Source organism: Pinus tabuliformis, chromosome 2_2, assembly GCF_031772625.1.
Source record: "Pinus tabuliformis cultivar Carrire ecotype Pingquan chromosome 2_2, CPIR1, whole genome shotgun sequence".
Taxonomy (NCBI): Eukaryota; Viridiplantae; Streptophyta; class Pinopsida; order Pinales; family Pinaceae; genus Pinus; species Pinus tabuliformis.
Window position 1 is genome coordinate 709,934,633 of NC_142300.1, and position 22,678 is coordinate 709,957,310.

General features: G+C 38.4%; 1 pseudogene; it reads right to left on the reverse strand.

The window, feature by feature from the left end:
- Positions 1-15,431, reverse strand: part of LOC149194644 (actin-like) — an 81,418-nt pseudogene extending 65,987 nt beyond the window's left edge.
- Positions 15,432-22,678: the final 7,247 nt, after the last annotated feature.

The window sequence follows — 22,678 nt, forward strand, 5'->3', positions numbered from 1 at the left end:
CATATCCCATGCATGGCAGGATTTACACTTCATAGTAAACATCTCTACTTATTAAATTCTTTGTTTCCACGAATCTGTCTAGCCTTGATGCAATTTGACAATTTCCTCCTCTTCAGTTATTCTAGGTGTAAGTTCCATTATTGGTGGGGATATCTACTAGGTGGAGCTCTTCTTGCATATCCCTGAACTGCTCCATTTCAAGTTCTTCTCTTCTGATTTCTTTTTTCTCCTCCAAGGAGGTTATTAAATTGAAATCCCCTGGTATTAGCTAGAGCTTTTCTACATGTAGGTGGCTTAATTTCCTAATTATTTGTATAAATTTTTCCTTCTCTGCAAGGATGTGTGGCCTATACGCTACTGAGATTACGATCCATTCTTTAGTTCTTGTGTTCTGGAAATGGACAATAAGAATTCAAGACATTCCGACCCAGTAGTCTGCCATCACCTCTGCAGGGTTCCAGAGCACGGGTATTCCCCTAGCACTGCCTTTTGCATCCAGTGCAACTACTTCATATCTTGGTTTCATTTTCTGTAGAATCTCCTCTATTTTTTCACCTATTATCTTTGTTTCTTGGAGAAGAACTATTTGAGGATTTTCCTTTCTTAGTCTCTCCTATAGATATATCTATTTTCCCCAGCTGTTAAGGCCCCTTATATTCCATGATAGTACTATCATTGGTTAAATTTGTTTAGTTGTTGGAATACCGCTGAGAGTGGTACAACCCTTCCAGTGTTTACCAACATCTCTCCCATTATTTGGATTGACTCTTGCATATTTCTTCTCCCACTTTTCTTGCCTCCTTTACTTCTATTGTTTTGTTCTTGTGGGTTTTCTTCTTGTTGCATACCTAGTTTATATGCTATATCTACTTGTCTCTATCCTTGTTTAGCCTTGTATTGCTGGAAGGTTTCCTTATATAATTTATTTTGGTCCTCTGGGATGAATATTTCATCCATATGCCTCCATTCATTTAACAGTATTTTCAAAACTTCCTCTTCATGCTTAACTCCTCTCCCCTACCTACATCCACTTCCATTATGGTGAGATTTGTTTGTTCCTATTCTTCTTTTTCTGTTGGATCCATTTGGGCTTTCCTCTTTGGGGTTATTTTTGTTTTACTCTGACTACTTTCTTTTTCTTTATCCTGGTAGTCCATTGTTTCTGTCTCATTTTCCATTCCTTCCTCTTCTTCCTGTAATACCTCATATCTGTTCTTGTTGTTCGTTTGTGTTTGATTGTTTTCTGGGTTTTGCTATCCTTTCAAGGTCTTCCTTTTGTGCTTGAATTCTTTGAATCCCTCATTTGTCTATTCTGGGGGTTTCATTTTTTTTCTTCTTGGTTCAATGGACATTATTTGAATAAGTGTCCATATTCATGGCATCAGTGGCATCAAAATGGTATATGCTCATAGTCCAAGGTTTGTTGCCAGATTTCTTCATGATATTCCAGTTCTATTGATTCAGGGATGGCTATGAGATATTCATGTACACACAGATCCTGGTGTAGGAAGTGTAGTGGCCCCTTCGTGTGGTTTCTGTGATTTTAACAAATCATCCTATTGAGTTTCTGATTCCTTCCAGTATTTTCGGATCCCAAAAGTCCATTGGGAGGCCAAAGAGTCTCACCCATATAGGGGCTACTAGGAATTTCTCTTTATCAGGATTATAACATTCCTCCCAGTACCTCATAAACAATCCTGCATTATAATGAAAATATGGACCATTTTCGAAGACTCTTTCCTTATCTTGCAGGTTTGAGAAGATTAGCATAAAAAGTCGTTTGGCTCCTAGCTTGAGTTCTACATGTCCTTTTGGTTGCCATTTCTACTGGATCCATTTGATCAGGTCCTTCTCTATTGGCTAGACACCAATGAATTTTCAGATCATCACATGGTCCTTCATGTAGCTGCGGTATCTCTCCAGTTTGTTAATGGGTATTATAAATATGGTTTTCTCTACTGCACGTGGAAAGCGCTGTCCTCTGCTCTAGGCCTTCCATCTAGCTCCTAGGACAGATCCATTTTTGGGGATTGCTTCTTCCTGGGAACTCAATTTCTTGCTGGATTTTCCACTTGAATCCCCAACTACTACGTTCTAGTAGGAGTGGATCACTCCCCCCCTTCCGATGTTTTCATTTCATTTCCTTTAGTCAGCTCTCTATGATGTGGTCGTTACTTTGTAATGACATGTTTCCTGCAAGTTTTCAAACCCTCGGGAGAAACAGCGCAAGGAAACAGGAGCTTGAAGGGCAGAGGAGAAGGCCATATGAGCAGTCTATTTTGTCTGTGAGCATCAGTGAGGGATTGTACTGAGAGATGACAAGCTGTGAGAGCTAAAGTTTTGTGTAATACTGATATATTTCCACTTGTATGATAATATAGATAGTGGGGGTTTTAGTTGAGGCTTTCCCTAGAGTATTCTTCTGTGTTTCATGTGCATTGATTTTTCTTCTGGTTATATGTGTTCCACTTGATCTTGCTCAAATCTATTAAGGTTCTACAAGTTTGATTGTAGAAGTAGATTAAAGCATTTTGATTTAGTTATATTGCATTATCAAGTTAATCTATAGTCAGAATTTCTACATGGTATCAGAGCAAAGGTTATCAGAGTTGTGAACAGTATACTAAGAAGAGAATTTGAAGTTTGAAGTTCGGGGTTGCAGGTACACATCGAATTCATCTCATACTTCAAGTTGGTCAGTGGCATTCTATGGCTTGAGACTCGAGTATGCCTTGGAAGGTAGCTCAAATTACATAGCATGGAAAGATAAAATGGAAGCTTCATTAGAAGACAATGGCTTGAAGGATTTCATTGATCAAGAAATCCCAAAGCCAGCTGCAGCTAATGCACAAGAATTGGCTGAGTGGAAGAAGTCTGTGGTGAAGGCAAGATGGATCACCCTAGAGGGAGTTCAAACCATATTTTCTTGATTCTCCATGGGAAGGATACTCCATTTTCAATGTGGAAGACATTGAAGGACCTCTACCAGAACAGTAGCGACCAGAGCAAATTGGAGCTCAAGGATAATCTTTGGAAAATCAAGATGGAGAAGGGCGATACTATTTCCACATATCTGAACAATCTCACCACATGCAAAGATGAGCTTGGTAGTGTGGGAATAATTATTTTTGATAATGATATGGTGAGCCTCGCTCTCCTCGGCCTTCTAAAGAGCTGGAATAACTACCAGGACTCTGTGAATGGAAGGGAGAAACTGTCAGACTGGGAACGACTGTAGTTGGATCTCATGCAGGAGGAGATTAGGAGGAGCACACAATATGGTTCTTCATCAAAGAATGATGATAAAGAAAATCTGGCCTTAGAAAATAAGGCAAGGAAAGGAAAGGGGAAGGCTTCCCATTCCAAATTGAATTCTTCTCATGGAGGGAAGAAGGTTAACAAGTCTAAAGTGATTCTTTACTTGTCATGAGGTTAGACATTATGCAACTAATTTCCCATCGAAGAAGTCCAAGAAGGGATCTAAAAAGGATCAGGAGGTGAGGCATTAGCCTCTCAGTTTGAAATGGACTTTACCCTCATCGCATGCATGGTGTCATTGATGGTGGGTTGTGTTAGGTATCTTGACACTGGAGTCTCATTCCACATGACAGACAATAAAAGTTTATTCAGTACCTCGGAGGAGAAAGACATCAAGATGTGCATAGAGATGGGTGACGACAGATAGTACTGTGTTTCAGGAGAAGGCATGATTTCTTTTCAAAGGGAGCATGGAGCTCCTCTCACTTTGATTGATGTGAAGTATGTGCCTGGACTGAAGAAGAACTTGGTATCAGTCACGATGTTGGAGGACAAAGGCTATGATTTTGTCTTCAGTAAAGGAAAGGCATTCCGAAGACACATAGCCATTGGTCGGACCAAGAGGATAGGGATTTGGGTGAAGAATCTCTATAAACTAGAGGTAGATGATTGTGCAGCATTGAGTTTGAAAGCAGAATTGGTGCAAAGCCAAGACATTGGTGAGTTATGGCATAGGTGGTTGGGCCATTTGCATCATGGGGCCTTGAAGATAATGCAGCAGATTTTTATAGGACTTCCCAAAGGTAAACTTGAGCAAGTTGACACATGCAAAGGTTGTACCTTAGGAAAGTACACCAAGTCTTCCTTTCATGATCGAGACAGTCGAGCAGAAGAAATATTAGAGCGAGTTCATACTGATTTTTGCGGACCATTCTTGATGGCATCCACTGTGAATCAAAGGTATTATGTGATTTTCATTGATGATTATTCTCGTAAATGCTAGATTTATTTCATGTAGAAGCAAGACCAAACCTTCTCAAATTTTTGTGAGTTCAAAGCTTTGGTCGAGAAATAATCAGGGAAGAAGATCAAGGCCTTGAGAAGAGACAATGGTGGAGAATATGTCTCTCATGAGTTTAAGGAATTTTGTGCAGCGGAAGGAATTAAAGGAGAGTTGATAGCACCTCATAACCCATAGCAGAATGGGGTGGCCGAAAGGAAGAATAGAACGATTGTAGGGTCAGCTAAGGCGATGTTGCATGACCAAGCCCTACAATTTCGTTTGTGGGTTGAGGCATGCAACACAGCAGTCTATTTTCAGAATAGAAACCCACATCATATACTTGGGATGAAGAGACCAAAGGAAGCTTTCTCTAGTAAGAGACCAGATGTAGGTCACTTCAGGATCTTTGGCTCATCAGTATATTGCCATGTGACAAAGGATGCACGGAAGAAGCTTGAGCTGACAGTAGAGTTGTGGATACTTTTTGGGTACACTGATACACCACACAACTATCATGTGTATTTACCTACCAGTCGGAGGATAGTGGTTCGCAGAGATCTCAAGTTTGATGAGTAGAAGGCCATGCAAGTTTCCCTTGAGAGGGAGCTCCAACTAGAGTTTGCGGAGGAACTTTTGGTTCCTAAGGAGGAGGAGCCTCAGACTGATGTGGAGTAGCTACGTGCAAAGTTTCCAGGAGTGGAGACATCCACTCAAGCAAAGTCTTCTAGAGATGGATGGAAGCGCACAAGAGAAGTTAACAAATTGTTGTCAGATGTGAGAGAGAATGTGGGAGAACCATCTTCTTAGCGCAAACAGAGGAGGTCACCTCAGAGCTACACTGGATACATGGCCGTTGTTGGGAAATGTGTTGAGACCGAGCCATCTTCCTTTGAGTAAGTAGTGTAGCAGCCGATTTGGGTTGATGCTATGGTGGAGGAGTATGAATCCATAGTTCGTAACAGTGTTTGGAATGTGGTTCCAAGACCAGAAAACAAGTCAATTGTGAGTTCCTGTTGGCTTTACAAGGTAAAGCAAGCTATTGATCGTAGTGTGGAGAAGTATAAGGCAAGATTTGTTAACTGTGGTTTCTCACAGATCAAGGGGATTGAATATGATGAGACCGTTGCTCCTGTATCAAGGTAATTATCTATCAAATCGATATTAGAACTATCCGTACAGATGGGTCGGAAGATCCATCAGATGGATGTGAATACTGCATTCCTCAATGGAAAGATTGAGGAAGAGGTGTACATAGAGGAGTTGGAAGGTTTTGATTCCTTCAATTGTGAGTTGCATGTGTGTCGACTCAAGAGAGCTTTGTACGGGATGATGTAAGCACCTCGTGCTTAGTACACTAGGATCAACAACTACTTCACCGGGTTGGGCTTCACAAAGAGTGAAGTAGATGCAAACCTGTGCCACATCATGGTGAAAGGTAAGCAGTTGATGGTTGTACTTTATGTTGATGATCTCATATTGATAGGTGATGATCAATTGATCATGTCTTGCAAGGAGGACCTTGCAAGAGAATTCGAGAAGAAAGACATGGGTCTCATGCATTACTTCCTTGGCATGGAAGTGTGGCAGAAGGATGGGGAGTTGTTTGTGTCTTAGGGAAAAGTATGCCAATGAGATACTCAGGAGATTCCACATGGATAAGTGCAAGCCCATGCAGCCTCCTCTAGCAAGTAACTTGAGGAAGGAGGATGCTACTTCAGGAGAGGTAGTAAAGGCTACTATGTACAAGCAACTTGCGGGTTCACTGATGTACTTAGTAAACACATGACTAGATTTGTGATATGTTGTGAACCAGCTGAGTCAAGCTATGGTTCAGCCTACCAAGATGTTTTGGAAGGCAACAAAGCATGTATTGAGATACCTCAAAGGCACATCTCAACATGGATTATGGTACAGACAGAAAAACAGAGTGAAGATACAGGGCTTCATTGATGCAATTGGGCAGGGAGTCCATCAGATCAGAAGAGCACATCAGGAGGAATTTTCAACCTTGGGTCAGCTGCAGTTTCTTGGTACAGTAGGAAATAGAGGTTAGTTTCACTCAGCTTGACAGAGGTTGAATACATGACTGCAAGTCAGGCAGCATGTGAGCCCATCTCGATGCATAAAATTCTAGTTGGTTTGTTTGATTCGCGGATGGATCCAACTGTGATATATTGTGATAATCAGAGTTGTATCAAACACTCTGAGAATCCAGAATTTCATGATAGGTATAAGCATGTAGACATCCAGTATCATCATCTCAGAGACTATGTAGCAAAGAGGATCATGTTGTTGTAGTATATTTTGACCGAGGAGCAACATGTTGACATTTTGACAAAGGCATTGTCAAAGTGTAACTTCGAGTTCCATAGAGACAAGATCGAGGTGGCAGATAATCCCTTTCTTGTTGAGAGGGAGTGTTGAAATGTGGCAACAAAAATATTCCAATTTTAATTTTTCCTTGAATTAAAATTGAGAATTAAAATTCGAATTTAGCCTCACGAGTTGCTTGAAAAACAATTAATTAATTCATCTTGAGTTAATTAATTGGAGAGATTCAACCTAGAAGTATCTGTGAAGTCATGAAACAGTTATTCCTTCAATTAAGGAGATTATCCCTTAATTAAGGAGACAAGGATGTGTTATATTTGATTTGTAAGTAGTTAGCTTAATTAACTGAGTTAAGTCTAGTTAATTTAGTTCCAAACTATTTGAGGAACTAATTGTGAGTCCATTCAGTTAATGCATGCATGCATCCAACTAGTGTACTCCAGATAAATAAAGATTCTCTCATCAGTAACTCATGCATGTATATTCAGAGAAAGACCCAGTCAAGATTAAAGACAGCGACAATGTACTATTAGTTGCATAAGTTTTCCTATAAACAAAACTCATCCATGCAGAAGGAATTCATTCCTTAAGATTTGTGCAGTTTTATAGGGTGTGAGATCAGTGTTACACTTGGTAAAAACTGGATCACCCAAGAGAAATAGGCAAGGAAATAGGAGCTTGGAGGGTAGAGGAGAAGGCATATGAGCAGTCTATTTTGTCTGTGATCATTAGTGAGGGATTGTACTGAGAGCTGGCTAGCTATGAGAGATAAATCTTTGTGTATCCATGATATATTTCCACTTGTATGATAATACAGATAGCAGGGTTTTTAGCTGAGGCTTTCCCCAGAGTATTCTTCTGGGTTTCATGTGCATTGATTATTCTTCTGGTTATATGTGTTCCGCTTGATCTTGCTCAAATCTATTAAGCTTCCACAAGTTTGATTGTAGAAGTAGATTATTATTTTGCTTTAGTTATATTGCATTATCAGGTTCATCTACAGTCAGAGTTTCTTCGAACAATTTATTCATCAAGGCATCTTTGTTAGTCAGACAAAAATCAATGAAAAGAGCATATCGTCGGACTGTAATCATCAACATCAGACAGAGCACCCATATCAGAGTTTGAACCACTGTTTTTCTATCAGAAAAACATATACGCTCCTTCAGACACAGAAAACCATGTGTATATGCAACTATACTTCATGAAACCCACGTATAATAACCTTCTTCTAAAAACTGGATTTAACAACGGGATGACGCAGCAACTACTCCTAGCTTTTGTTTGAGATATTCATATGTTTCTTTGGGCAGTGGTTTAGTGAATATATCAACAACGTGTTCTTTGGAGGGAACATACTCCAATTTGACCTTTTGTTTGAGCACTTGTTCTCATAAAAAATGGTACTTGATGGGTATGTGCTTGGTCTTGGAGTGTGTGACTAGATTTTTTGAAATACTGATGTCACTTGTATTATCACGTAGAATGGAGATGGGTGGAGTACATGTGTGTGTAGCAAGATGTAGCAGCCACATATTTTGTTTCAGTTGTAGATAAAGCAATCGAGCTTTGTTTGTTGCTGAACCAAGACACTAACAGAGAACCCATATAGAATGCACCTCCACTAGTGCTCTTTCAATCATCAACACTTCCTGCCCAATCTGCATTTGTATATGCATGAAGAGTAAGTTCTGTATCTTTAGGATACCATAGTCCAAAGTCCTGAGTTCCTTGAAGATATTGGAAAATTCTTTTGACTTCCTGGAGATGTGAGTCCTTTGGATTTCCTTGGAACCTTCCAACAATTCCTACTACATGAATGATGTTAAGTAAGGTACCTATTAGATAAAGCAGACTTCCAATCATAGATTTGTAAGTTGGTTGGTTTACTGCTGGTGATTCATCATTATAGCTGAGATTGCATCATGTTATGATTGGAGAACATTCTGGTTTAGAATCTTCCATTCTGTACTTCTTCAAGATCTTCTAGAGATATTTGGTTTGTGAAAGAAAGATACCATTTTTTGTTTGCTTAACTTGTAGACCAAGAAAATAAGTAAGTTAACCAAGTAAGGACATTTCAAATTCTTGTTTCATTACTGAAACAAAATTCTGACTCATGGATTCTTCATTGCTACGAAAAATTATATCATCAACATAAACAACAATAATTAGCAATTTATCATTTTTAATCTTTGTGTATAAATTGCTATCTGTAGAACCTTTTGTAAAGCCTTGTTGTTGTAGATATTTGTCAAGGAGGTAATACCAAGCCCTTGGAGCCTGTTTTAGACTGTAGAGAGCCATTTGAGCTTGCATACGAATTTTGCATCATTTCCAAGAATGAATCCTTCTCGTTGTTCAATATAAACTTATTCTTTTAAATATCCATTAAGGAAGGATGATTTTACATACATTTGATATACTTTGAATTTATGAAAACTAGAAAGAGCAAGAAACATCCTTATGGCTTCAAGTCGAGCAATAGGTGCAAACGTTTCTTCAAAATCTATACCTTCTTATTGAGCATACCCTTTACAAACAACTCTAGCCTTCTTTCTAATAACTTCTCCATTTTCATTAAGCTTGTTCTTAAATATCCATTTTGTTCCTATAATATTTTTACCATGAGGTCTAGGAACTAATTACCAAGTATCATTCTTTTCAATTTTCTCAAGTTCTTCATCCATGGCCTTGACCCAACATTTATCTTTGCATGCTTCATTTACATTTTGAGGTTTAGTGGAGGATAATAATTCAATATAACTTGAGGTCCCTGTAAAAGTTCTTGAGCTGCATTAATTTGACACATTCTGATTCTGACAGACTTCCCAATAATGTGTTGACCACTTTGGCATTGATTCCGTATAACTTCTTACCGGCAAAGTCTGTAGGAATTGCTACTGGGAATTGATATCCTCCTTCCACAATTTCCAAAACATCTACTCCAAGCAATTGTAGATAGGCTCTGGTTCTTATTTTCAAATATACTAAGTTGCTCCCATTGAAGATTGGTGGTCTATTCGATCCCATGCCTTCATGATTATTCATCTTGAAAGATTTATCTTCAAGTGATCAAGCTTCTTCTAAATGATCTGCTCTGATACCAATTGTTGGAAATAATACTAAGAGGGGGGTGAATATATCAGTATTATCAGATCAATAATTTTATTTCCAAAACTGATTTATATATGCTACTTCTGTGAAGTGAACTAGTGTGTACATGCAACTGTGATTAGAGAAATAAGCGTATACCCAGAGAACTTGTGAATTAGAAAATTTATCATGTGTTGATCTTTAACCAATGTATCAGTAACTTCTTAAATAGTGCAGTAAAATAGAATAAAGCAACACACATGAACACCACGATTTAAGGTGGAAACCCATTGTGGGTGAAAACCACCTGCTATTGTCGTCTCTGTCTTCTTTTAATAATAAGAAAATATGTTTACAATCTTGTACTGATGCAGATTCATACCAGTACACAGGCACCCACCTACAAAAGGCTACAACCTTCTATCATTTTCCAGCTTCTACTGGAAGGGAGCTACAACTCCCTAGCTCTTGTACTAGCCAATGTGATTACTAGTAGATGCTGGCCTACAGAAGGCTATGCCCTTCTCTCTTCCTCCAAGGACCTCGTTTCATAAATTTTCTGACTGGATGCTCCTAGTACACAACAATACACATGAAAGCCTCGTTTCATCAAATTTTCATACTGGACTCATTAGAAACTTTGAAACTTAAACTACATCAACCAACATTCAGTTAATCTAAACAGTTAGATCACTGACACCAGAACACTTTTCTCAACCCAGAAACCTACATCATCAATCAGAACCAGTTGTAACCTCAAAACCCATGCATCAGAATGTACACTTTACTTTACTAAACCCAAAAACCTGCATCATCAGTCAGAATCAACTGTAACCTCAAAAACCATGCATCAGAATGTACACGCTGCTTTACTAAACCCAACCTGTGTGTATATGCTACTTCCTGTAATCAAACCTGCGCATACCTTCAAAACTACTGAAACATTAAACTTCTGAATCAAGTCTATACCAACCAGCAATATACTAACCATCTACTGTCTATTTATAGAGCTTTACATAGGGAGTAGCAAAGATCACCCTTCTCACTTATATAATCAGTCAATCAGATATCAAACTCCTTGTTCATTCAGTTTTACATTCAGATCTAAGAAGACTTCATTGACAGACAGAAGTAAAATACCAGCACTAATCTGATAGATCAGTCATCCTTGAACATCAAGCTTTTCTTTTGAATACGCTACTTAGATGAGCCAAACCAGTGTGTATACGCACCTTAACCAAAGAAAACCAGCGTATAGATTTGCAAATACTTACTTCATAACTTTGTTGCACTTCCAGACTTCACACAAACCTAGATCATGATATTTAAAGAATAAAAAAGGTGTACATAATCATATCTATCCCAACCAATATCAAATTATTCAATAATAAGTCATTTCAGGTCTCATGATCCTGATCCAATATTGAATTCAAGGTGCACAAGGTGTTTCAGATCAAATCACAAACATAGCCCCTGCAACATAAAATATACTTCAGATAGAAGTATTCCTTAGAAACCCATACACTCCTCATATACTTATATCATTTATCAATACCTCTGACCAAAACCACTTAGGACCAATACCTTGGACCAAATACCTACGGTCAATACCTTGGACCAAATACCTCAGACCAAAACCTTGGTTTTCCAACATGTATGTGCTTTTCCTCCCATGGGAGTCTGTGTATACGTATATGCTTTTTTTGTTCTATGGACCAACGTGTATATGTTGTTTTGGCTAAGTGGATCTACGTATACTTATTAAACTTCTTGTTGATGCCTCAAAAATCACTGCAACAACATCGGGGAAAACCACCCCGTCTGGACCTTAAAGGCAGCTCCTTTTCTGTTTGGTGTGGTCGCTCCGACTAGGAATAATGGGACCAGTTTCCCAATAATTTGTAGATCGGATGGATAAGTGGTTGATTCTCTAATATATAGTTATAATGGATGAATGATTTAATCTAAAAAGTAAAATTGTAAACAACTATCCTATCCCGGGAAATTTCTGCTTTAGTGTAATGTTTGATGATATTTATCTATAAACAGGCATATAGATGACTCTATTGGTAAACAAAGACATTTATTCATATGATAATTACTTTGTTCAAGTAGTTGAACAAATTAATCTTGAAAACATTATTACACTATTCTTCATATATCATTGACATAAATATGATTGAAAGAATAACACTCCTTAGACATTCAATAGTGATAAGTATAAGGACTACTGTTAAAACACATACATATATCCAATGATAGCAAGATTAAATAAATGTTGATTCACATGAAAGAATGAAGCAAAAGCATAGATAATAGTACCATATGTTATTTGGATCACTCTCGATATCAATCGCATTCAAATTCCTTCTTCTAACTTAGAAACACTTCCACAACAAAGCAATAGTGCACATCTCATCAAAGCTTTCTTCGTTAAAATTCAAAATATTGGCCCAGTCTTCATAAAAATATATCAGAAGCACAATAGTGTGACTTCCTAATTTGAGTTTATACAAAAACTGAGGACCCCTTCTAAAACAATGAAAGGGTCTATAAATACTATCTAAGCTAACTAATTATGAAATAAAAAAGCTATTAGGTGGTATAACTAAATCATGAGAATCTCCTCAAAATAGGCTTATTTGCAGTCGGCAGCATGATTCATTGTTTCGGCTGATCTTTCTTTGGCTTGAGCTGGCAAATAGCAATCATTGGTTGCAATTCTGGAGGGTGACTCAGACAATAATGCAGTTGGGCTGAATATGTGGCATCATGGATTTCAGGAATCATGTAACTGATTGCATCGGTTAAACATTTGAGTGCTTCCCTTTGACACATGGTTTAACTAGGAAAAACTAAAAGGTATCCCAAGTTAAACTTTGGATGCCAGCAATTAATCTTTCGTTTTTCTCCAATTCTTGATTGCATGTTTATTCCAATACTTTGGCTGATGGCAATTTACCTGGAGTGCACTGTGAAATCAAGTTAGACAGATAAAGAGTATCATTGATTAACTCAATTAAATTACTGGTTGCTGATCTACATATTGAGGTTTCTCTTTCTACTTTCATCAATTGTGACTGCCATTCTAGGAAAAGAATCTCTTTGTGTGACTCTAGAATTTTAGGTAGATTTGCGGCTTGCCCTTCACTGGTTTCTTGCCAAGAAAGAAAGTTGGTTAAAGTCTCATCGGCCTGTTCCAAATCCCACCTGGCATCGACTGATTTGTCAATTATTGATGAAGTAATCTCACAGAGGGGCTCAACAAGGGAAATATTATGACATAACAAATTTAGTTGTTTAACCAATGCTTTATTGATCTGGAGAACTTTGAACCTAAAGTCTTCTAGTTGAGGAAGACTCTTGAACTTTTCTACTGGGTGTGATAGTTGAGCGATTGCTCATCTTTTGTCCTACTCATTTGTTCATTCATTGTCTTCAGCTTGGTCAATGCTGCAGATAATTCTTTTTGTTTCTGTACTGCGCCTTGGTCTATCCTCTGCTTCTCCTTAAGAAATTGCTAATTTAATTTGTTGTTTATCTGCTGCTATGTTGATAGCTATTGTTCTAACTGTTCTATTTTTTGTTGTTTTTCAGATACCTATGACTGTAATGAAACAATTGTTTGGTCTTTTTACTTAAGTAAATTGCTTACTTCCGATACTTTATCCATAGTAGCTTTCGAGTAGGCTCTAGCATACTGAGAAAGTTTTGTGAGGTCTTCGGAAGGATTGAATTCTTCTTTCCATACCACATTAGCCATCTCTGTTTGTGCTGGTAAAAGGGAAGACTGATCAAGTCTTCTCCTTTTCCTTTGTCTTTTTACTACAACCCTATGTTTGGGATTGTAAAGACATCTAATCGTGGTATGTCTTCTATCTACAAAACAATTTGATCGGATGGATCCTTAGGAATTATTTCAACATCTTTGCTGGTGGGTAGGCCGCTGGTTCCTTTGATTGGAACTGTAGTTGTTGTTGTCTCCTGACCAATTGTTACTTGAGGTGTGCTGAAACCTTGTGAACTTTCAGGATTGCTTATAATGGAATCAAATTGTTGCCATTCTTTAAGGAGTTTGGGATCAATCTGAGTATCTATATTGATATATTCACTGTCCTGTTCCTGTTCTTTCTCATGTTCTGGCTCTTTTCCTTTCTCAGGAATCTTCTCCATAGCAGGAGGTTTGTCAACAATTTGTTGTTCAGGCTCGCTTGACTGGATTGCTGGGGTAGTAGCTAATAAGTCTAGAGGCAGATTTTCCAACCTTTTTTCTCTGAGCATATTGAATTCTACCAGCCCTTCATCTTTATATCTCATCTTGGCCAATGTTTTTACCTAAAATAATGATTCTGCTAAGGAAAACAGGTCATCAAATTCATATTTTTCATGATCAAACTTTATGAGTTTGGCTTGTTCAAGAACATTATAGGCAACTTTCCTTGGATCATATTGCCTATTAGGAATGGTTGCAAGATTGAGCATGTTTATTTTTCCTGCCTCCTTTTCAACATGTTTGTAATCATGTAGAGTAAACACCACATCTCAAAGGGAATGTAGGCCATACCTACCTTTTAGAAGTTCTAAGAGTTTTGAATGTTCCTGCTGTTGTTATCTGGTAAGCCAATTCTCGAGCTAACATCTTATCAGGTACATACAGAGGAAGGACATGGGGTCTTGCAAGGCTACCATAAAGCCTTATATATGTGAACATGTCTTCTCCGAACCAATTTCCTATAGTAGTCAAGTTGATCCTTGCTTCCTCGGAAATCCTTGGGGCGGGCTTATTAAAAATAGCATAATATATAGGCAACATTAAACCATTACATATTTGGTACAAATGGTCTTTATAGTGAGCCTTCCATAACATCTGATGATAAATGTGGATTGGCTTAGGGTCTTGGGGATTCCATCTCCACCCGAGCACCGGATATTTAGAATTAAAGAAAATAATATCCATAATATAAGAACTGTAATAAAAAGGGGGAATGGTCCTGGTGGTTTTGCGTGAATTTGATCTAAATTCCAGAATTTCAATGGCTAATTTGTTGGACAATATGTTTGCCCAATCCATCACATAACTATTGACCGCTGCTTCCATTAAAGGAACCATTTCAATAGTGAACTTTGCATAGTCATGCATTCCCCACATTCTACACAACATTGCCCCTGCATAACAATAAGGAGAAGACAATGATTCCACAGAGTACTTACGTGATGATTCGTGTTTGTGCTTTGCAGGATTCTGTCTCCACTGCTTAATTGGGGCCGATTCAGGCTCGTTCTCATCTGCGAACTTTTCAAGGAAGGTTTTGTTGTATTTCTTTTCAGGTTTGGGTAAGTGATACATCTTCCTTAAGTCATCAGGCTGAAATGAGCCAAAAATTCTTCCGTCAACTGTACAAATCATTCTATTTGAAACTGGAATTTCTTCTACCACCCATCTCACTACATCAGTGTATGGAAGAATTTTCTCACGCGCTCCTATTCTGTGCAAATATGAATCAGCTAAATCTTTGAGGGAAGCTTCCGATTTATTAGTTGAGTCTGCAGTAGCTTCTTCCGATACTTTCTCAGGCTCCTTTGCTTCAATTAATTTGTAGATGTTTTGCGAACTAGTATTTCCAAGGCCGAGACACGTAGTGTCTGAGATTAATCCTTTTTTTCTTGGTCCTGGATCATTGGCTGGCTGCACTGTTACTGTAAGAGCTGCCGTTGCTACGGATTTCTTTAATCTCTTTCCCATTTGTTTCAAATTTGTTATTTCGGCAGAGTTTTACACAAGCAATGAAACCAACATGATACAGAGAATAGCTAGTATGAACCAATATGAAAGAATTGTGTCAATCAGCGGATAATAATGGATTATAGTGAAATTGTCGCAGATACAATCTAAAGGAAAATCTCGCATAACTACTTCATTAATTAGTTGTTTAACTTGTCAATCATGGTAAAGGAGTTTTTAAATACCCATTATGTTGTTTATATGACGAATGATCCATTCAAGCATGGCTTAGATTCTTTGGCAGATAATCAGAAGTAAATCGCAATCGGCGATTGGTAATGTGAATGGAAAGGCTTTATGATTTGTCCAAAATATCTTTCGATCACCAAAAGGTGATACAATGCATGCAAGCCTTTTAATTATGTTTTTGAAACATGCACCTTGATTTAACACATCGCAATGGGGGATGGATTCGGGTCTTATTACTTATGCCATTGTAACTTCGCCGATCACCGATTGCGATATGCCTTATCGCATCGGGGGATTTGAATGTGTCATTAATCATGTGTTGGGTTGTTACCGCCGATTGCCGATGGCGATATCACATCGGAGAAATGAGGGAGGCTCTTTCATTATACTTTGTGATTTTCCTTTCCCGATATCCGATAGTTATTTGCTTTTCGGATTGGAGTGAGTCAATGGGTCTTTATATATGTTTTCCTTATCATTGCGATATGCGATCTTGCGATCACTTTATCGCAATAACAAAGAACTTTATATTCATTTAAAAGACCGACTTTATTTCTATTCAAAAAGGTTTATTTTAAAATATATCATTTCCATTGAACCTTTTGATGAGGGTTTTTCTAATGATGAATTAATACCAATTTATTCACACGTCTAAGTTTAAAAGGGACCCATTTCATATTATGATTTTTTAAGTAAAAATTTTATGAAATGGGGGGGGGGGGGGGGTCGTTGTACAGCACAACACTTCTTTACATCAATCTTTTCCTTTACCTTCTTTATTCTAATCAGTAGGCCTTAGTTCCATCTTCCTGTTCTTCTGCACCATTTCTCTGTTACCTCTTAATATACATGTTGTACTGTGAGTTGCCTTTTACCAAAACTTGAGTTGAACTGCGAGTGAGTTTCCATCAAGAACAACACTTGTATCATAAAGCCAACATTTATTTCTTAGGCTTGAATAATGACCTGTAGGCTCTAAATACATGATTGGGGAGGAATAAACACCACTTATTACTTTCTTTTTTACAAATTATATTAGGGTTATTTCTTTGAGTTCATTCTCTTAGGATTTCAATTACAAATTCTTGTTCTTGCATAGGATTAGTTTCTTTTCAAGGAAAATTTTCACATTCTGTAATTAGACTAATGATTCACGTTGTTGCAAGTAGCACAAGGTTTACATTATGCCAATAGACAAGTATTTCTCATTCCTAAAAATGGAATAACCTTTACCTTATTGCAATTAGGATTAGTGTTTACAATTGAGCAATTAGTTTTTCCATTTCTCACAAATAGAGAAACGTTTACATTTCTGCAATTAGTTTAGGCTTTGATTTCATGACATTCACTCCTTTACATCAGATGAATGAAATAAGGACACAGTGTATGTTGCACATATAGTGTTGAAACCTCTTAATTTTGTACAAAACTCATGTTGATAATTTAATTTGGTAGCCTTGGGAGTTGCAACATTCTTTTTCAAATACAACGACACATCGACTACTCAAGCATTGAGGAAAACATTTTTGAAGGAGATGGGCATGTTGGCTCCCTATAATACTATTGTATTCCCCTTATTGTTATTGTTAATCCCATGTATCCCCCATGTTGTTATTGTTGTGCCCCATAGAAGCCCACTATTGTTATTGTTGTTCCCTTACATTATTATTGTTATGTAGGCTCTGATTATATTGTGACCCCTTAGACTCCTATATAAACCAAGGAGGTCTTATCATTTGTATAATCTAAAAATTTTCATTTATGTAATGTAAAGGAGGTTTCCCCATCAAAGAGGCTAATTTTTAAGTCGTTGATCTATATTTTCTTCTATTTTGTGAGATGATTACATAACATTTGGTATCAGAGCTTTGGATTCTAGGGTTTCGTTTCCTCAAGCAAGTCATGCTGGTCAAGGAAAATTTTAAGGATGGAAAATTTTCTTGAAGTTTAAAACATTGGCGAATCTCACTAATCCCTAATATGAAAATTATAAATGTTTATTGATATATTTGTTTAATCAAATTTATAATTATTTTATATATAGTCTCTCTATAATGTTGGCGATTTTTAAGGTAAAATAATTTTATATTCTAAAACGAATTGTCAATTGGCGAATCTTTTTTGTGGAAAAAATGGAAAATAGCCCACTGGGCGAACATTACTAAAATTTTCCATGATGCTGGTATTTTTTCTATAACATATTTTACACAATGCTTAAAAAGATAAGACTACAAGCACATGGAACCGATATATTGGTGAAATTTGTGTATGGATTTCAAAATTTGGTTCACTATATTTTCAGAGATATGATCCGAGGAAGTTAGGATTTTTGCAGGCTCCAAAACTCAATATCAAATCGGTAACCTAGGGAAAATAATCATAAATTTCTCTCTGAGAATCAGATTTGAATTTTGTAAAGAGTGGTTTAAATTACATGGAATTTAGTGTTTTTTGTATCATTTTTAGGGCCAAAGGTCGAAGCAGTGACATGCGGCATGCCATACAATTTTTCTCTACTGAACCAATCGATAATCAGGTCATTGTGGAAGATTGGGAATAACTATTTCTTGAAGAATTTGATATAACTATGACTTATGGGGTTGGAAAGAAGACTAAAAGGGATTACCAAAAACAAATTTTAGACCTTGGAGATCTAAAATTGCAGAGATAAAATACTTTCAATATCAAGCTACTAAAAAGTAAGAAAAATATGTCTATTGTTTTTAAATTTTGCATAACTTTTGTTTGAAAAACCAATTTGAAGTGATTCAAAGGGCAGAGAGAAGAATAGATATCATTGTTTCATTCCAAAATTCCTCGAAACAAAAAAATGGACACACCTATAAAGAAACTAAAATTCTCTTCTATGGCGCATGAATAGGAGGAAGAAATGCATCACGATATCAAAATTACGAGACCAAGTGCAACAAATTTCGCTATCACAAAGAGTAACCAAAAATGAAATGGAAGCGGTGATGAATATTAGGATGGATTGTTTAAGAAGGAAAATGGATGCTTTAAAAAATAAATGGAAGGTTTGAAGGATGGTTTAAAAGCATAAATGAATGTTTTGAAGGAAGCTTTGACAAAGTTTCTACAGGGAATTCTTCCTAATGGTGACAAGGTATTCCATGAAACTCATTAATGAGGCTCATCAATAGGTAAACTATATGGGCTTTAATGCCACACTCCATCTTATTAAAATTAACGTTTCTCACATTTACTTACATATTTTATTATATTTTGCTTAGCGATAAGGGTACATGAGAGATGTTATGTCATTTGGCCTAATATGCATTAATTGCAGGAATTGGAGCAGTGTTGGGCTAATTTAAGTGTAGGAACTTGAAGTGGACAAGCAAGAGGGACTTTAGGAGATTTGTGTCTCTCTGTTGGGCATGGAATCCCCCCACAGCATGTTTTGGGCTCAAAGCCCAAGCTTTGGTCAAATGTATTGTAAGACTCCACGAATTGCAGGCGCGGAGTGCAGAGTATAGGTTGAGTCATAGGGTTGTACGCCCTAAGTTTTGTAATGTAATGTAATGTCATGTCGGCCTACCCATGGTCCACGGACCATGGGACTGTACAAATAGAGCGAGGCTCTAAGTTGTAAAGATAGCAAACTGGAGATAGATGAATATGAATGGTTCGAGAATAGAGTAAGAGTTTAAGTGTATTGGGTCATAGTAGTAGGAAGAGGCTCTGTAGCTAAGTGCACAGAGGTCTAGTAGAGTCTGCAGCTGAGTGGACGAACCCCTGCAGCTGAGCGCATAGGGCGGTGTCGAGTCTATAACCTTGAACGAAGAATAAGAAAGAGAAGTTGCTTCCAATTTCTATGCATCTGCTTGTATATTTCATTCTATACATTAATATTGTTTTGTTTATCGCGCGCACTTATATGAATGTTGGATATACTGTTAATTATCACTAGAATTACACATATAAGCCAAGTAATCATATAATAACAAGTTAATAGTAAGGAACTTGGGTAATAATACGAATCGCGCCCCAAGTATGGTTGCACAAAGGTAGCATCATGGGTTGCGAGGGACTAATATATGTGCATAGCAATGTGCACACAAGGTCAAACCGCAGACCGCCATAGCTCATCAGACATCCCCAGGGTGTGGAAACCTAGTTCTAGCACCCTCCCGTACTACTTCAGGTGAGACCTCAGTCCTGCGCTCCGTGCACTGTTGCTAAAAGGGCCAGTAGTACCAAGATTTGTTTGGCTAAATGACCTCTGAACCTGGGTCAAGCCCATACAAGCCAACAAATGGCTCCATTTCTGGGACTGGGATCTACATAAGGGATGTCTAATGTCATGCCACTGGAATCCAACAAAGAAATAAATTGAAGGGTGGTTGGACAAGAAGATTCACGAGTTCATGGCGCAGGAAAACAAAAATCTACGAGTATTAAGGAACAGTGGTTGGAGCGCTACTTGTATACAGAAATCCACAAAATTTTCTTTGCATCCTTTCCTTCTGAGCTGTATGAGTGGATCTCAAAGCTAGCAGACAATCAGGGAAGGTGTAGGGTCGACAAACCAATAGTGTGGACTCGAGAATTAGTGCACAAACTAGAAGCGTCAAGAGATAAGATCGCGTGAGTTGTGGACCATTGGCTCGACCGAAGTATAGGAGGATTTATCACTAAGTTCATGGTAGATACGACCCTCAACTACAGTGAAGCAGAGCGACGTTTCCTCAAGGGACTGGGAGGTAAGTATATTGAATCTTTGAACACTTGGATTAAGATGTTATTGTGTGAAAAGTGGGTTATGCGAATAAATTAATGTTTGGGGCTACATGAAGTGGGAAGATCTACAGAAGTGGAAGTAGTGAATAATTAGAAACCAGTCCCTTAATTTCCCCCTCTCGGGAAAGTGAGGAAAAACTCACAAAAGTTTATCCGAGAAGTGTGGTCAGTATGATAAGGCAGCGAATTTTGTGCTTACCACCTCCACCTACACCACCACCCATCTCACCCTCCTCACTTCCATCTCCACCCACCCCACCTCCGTCACCACCATAGTTCATTATTGTGAGTGCGATCAAACTATCGGTATTCAGAGGCGTAGGGAATGAACATCCGGACCAATTCTGGTTTGTGGTAAGAGCGGTATGGGAAGCACATGGAGTCGTGGATGGAAATATCAAAAAGGCTACGCTGGTAAGCATGTTGCAGGATCTTGAATTAACATGGTACATCAAGCATTCTAATGACCATCCAAACACAGGAAATGCAGAAATCCAAACTGCGTTGAACAGGGAATTTAGCAGGCCAAAGTTGGAAACACAATCAATCATCGGGTTTAAGGAGATCGCGATGCTCGCAAGCGAGACCCCCTGGGATTTGGACTAAAGACTAAAGGGTATGATTTGTGAAGCCAACATGACGTTGACGAATGGACAGCACCATGCATGGTTTGTAGCGTCACTAACACTACACTTAAGGACGACGCTATCACAGCAAAAACTTTCAACCCAGGCCGAAGCTTTGGAGATGGTGATGAGATTCCATGAGACCCCTATACAAGACCCTAGTTTGGGAGTCCAACAAATCCACGTGCAACCACAAAATATGTGTCTGGAGATGCAGAGTTTGAAATAGGACAAAACACCTTGGCCAATGGCACGCGAGGAGGTATGGTGCATAAAATGCAAAGGCCAGGGGCATGACAAGGACCACTATCCAGTGCTCACAAATTACTTGGCAAGAGGAGGGTTGATGCCATTAAGACCTGAAGCACATGCAGGACCAATCATGACTCTTAAATTATGGTGCGTGATCTATCAAATAGGAGGAAAACACACTATAGATAATTGTCATCTATTGCAGAAGTATACGAAGACGTCCCAACAATTGCTTTGTAATTTCTGCAAGTCAGTAGGCCATGATGAACACACCTGCAGAAGCTACGAACTAATGATGGATCAAACTCCTGCCTACAGGGTGCAGACCGAAACATGAGCCCTCGACCCAAATGTAGGAATGGCACGCGCTGGATTTCAAGGGGGCGGTCATGGTCGAGGTGTAATGGGACCAGGAAGGGGTCACAGATAGCTAATTTGTTACAATTGCAGAGGGCCAGGGCACTATGCCCGTAATTGTACAAACCTGACAAGGACATCATGTTTGTACTGTACTTAGTTTGATCATGAGGTAGAAGACTACCCTACATTGATAGCGAGACTGCACGAAAAAGGGGTACTTCAGCCCCCTCCGACTCAGAATTTGCAGATGATGAGGTCTAAGCTACGCGAAGAAGACTCGAATGTAAACATGATGCTCAGGAGCGGTATGACCACTAGCGATGATAAAGGTAAGCAGTCAGAAGAAAGTGCATGGGTTCGCAAGGTTCCTACAAAGGAACCCAAATTTGATTTAGAATGCGCAAAGGAGACATTCATGGAAGCTAAGAAGAGCTTCACGGAGGCCTCCACCTCAAGTAGTAAGGATCAACTAGAACCAGGGATGGATCCTTCAATTCTCACTACCTTTCTGGAGACATGCATGAAACTTCTACGTGACAGCAAGGTAGTAAAAGGACTACAGGAACTTATCACTAGGTGTACGGGGTCAGGAGAACCACATGTGTTTCGAAAACTTGGAAAGCATGCACTGTGGACAAGAAGGGAAATGAGGTTGACTGTGCAAATCAGCAAGTATGAAATGGATCAGGTAATCCTAGATCTCGGATTGGACGTGAATGTAATGCCAAAACAAGCATGTGAACACATGGGCAGACCCACACTACAGTGGTCCCCTATTCATTTACAAATGGCGAACCAACAGAAGATCTTTCCCATGGGATGATTGCAAGTGGTGACACTAGATATTGAAGGTGTGAGTGCGTAGGCAGATTTTGAAGTGATAGAGATTGTCAATCATAGTAATCCCTATCCTACACTACTATGAATAGACTGGGCCGCTGATATGAATAGAGTCATAAATCTGAAGAAGCGCAAAATGATCTTTGAAAAAAAATCACTACAGGTAGTAGTACTGCTAGA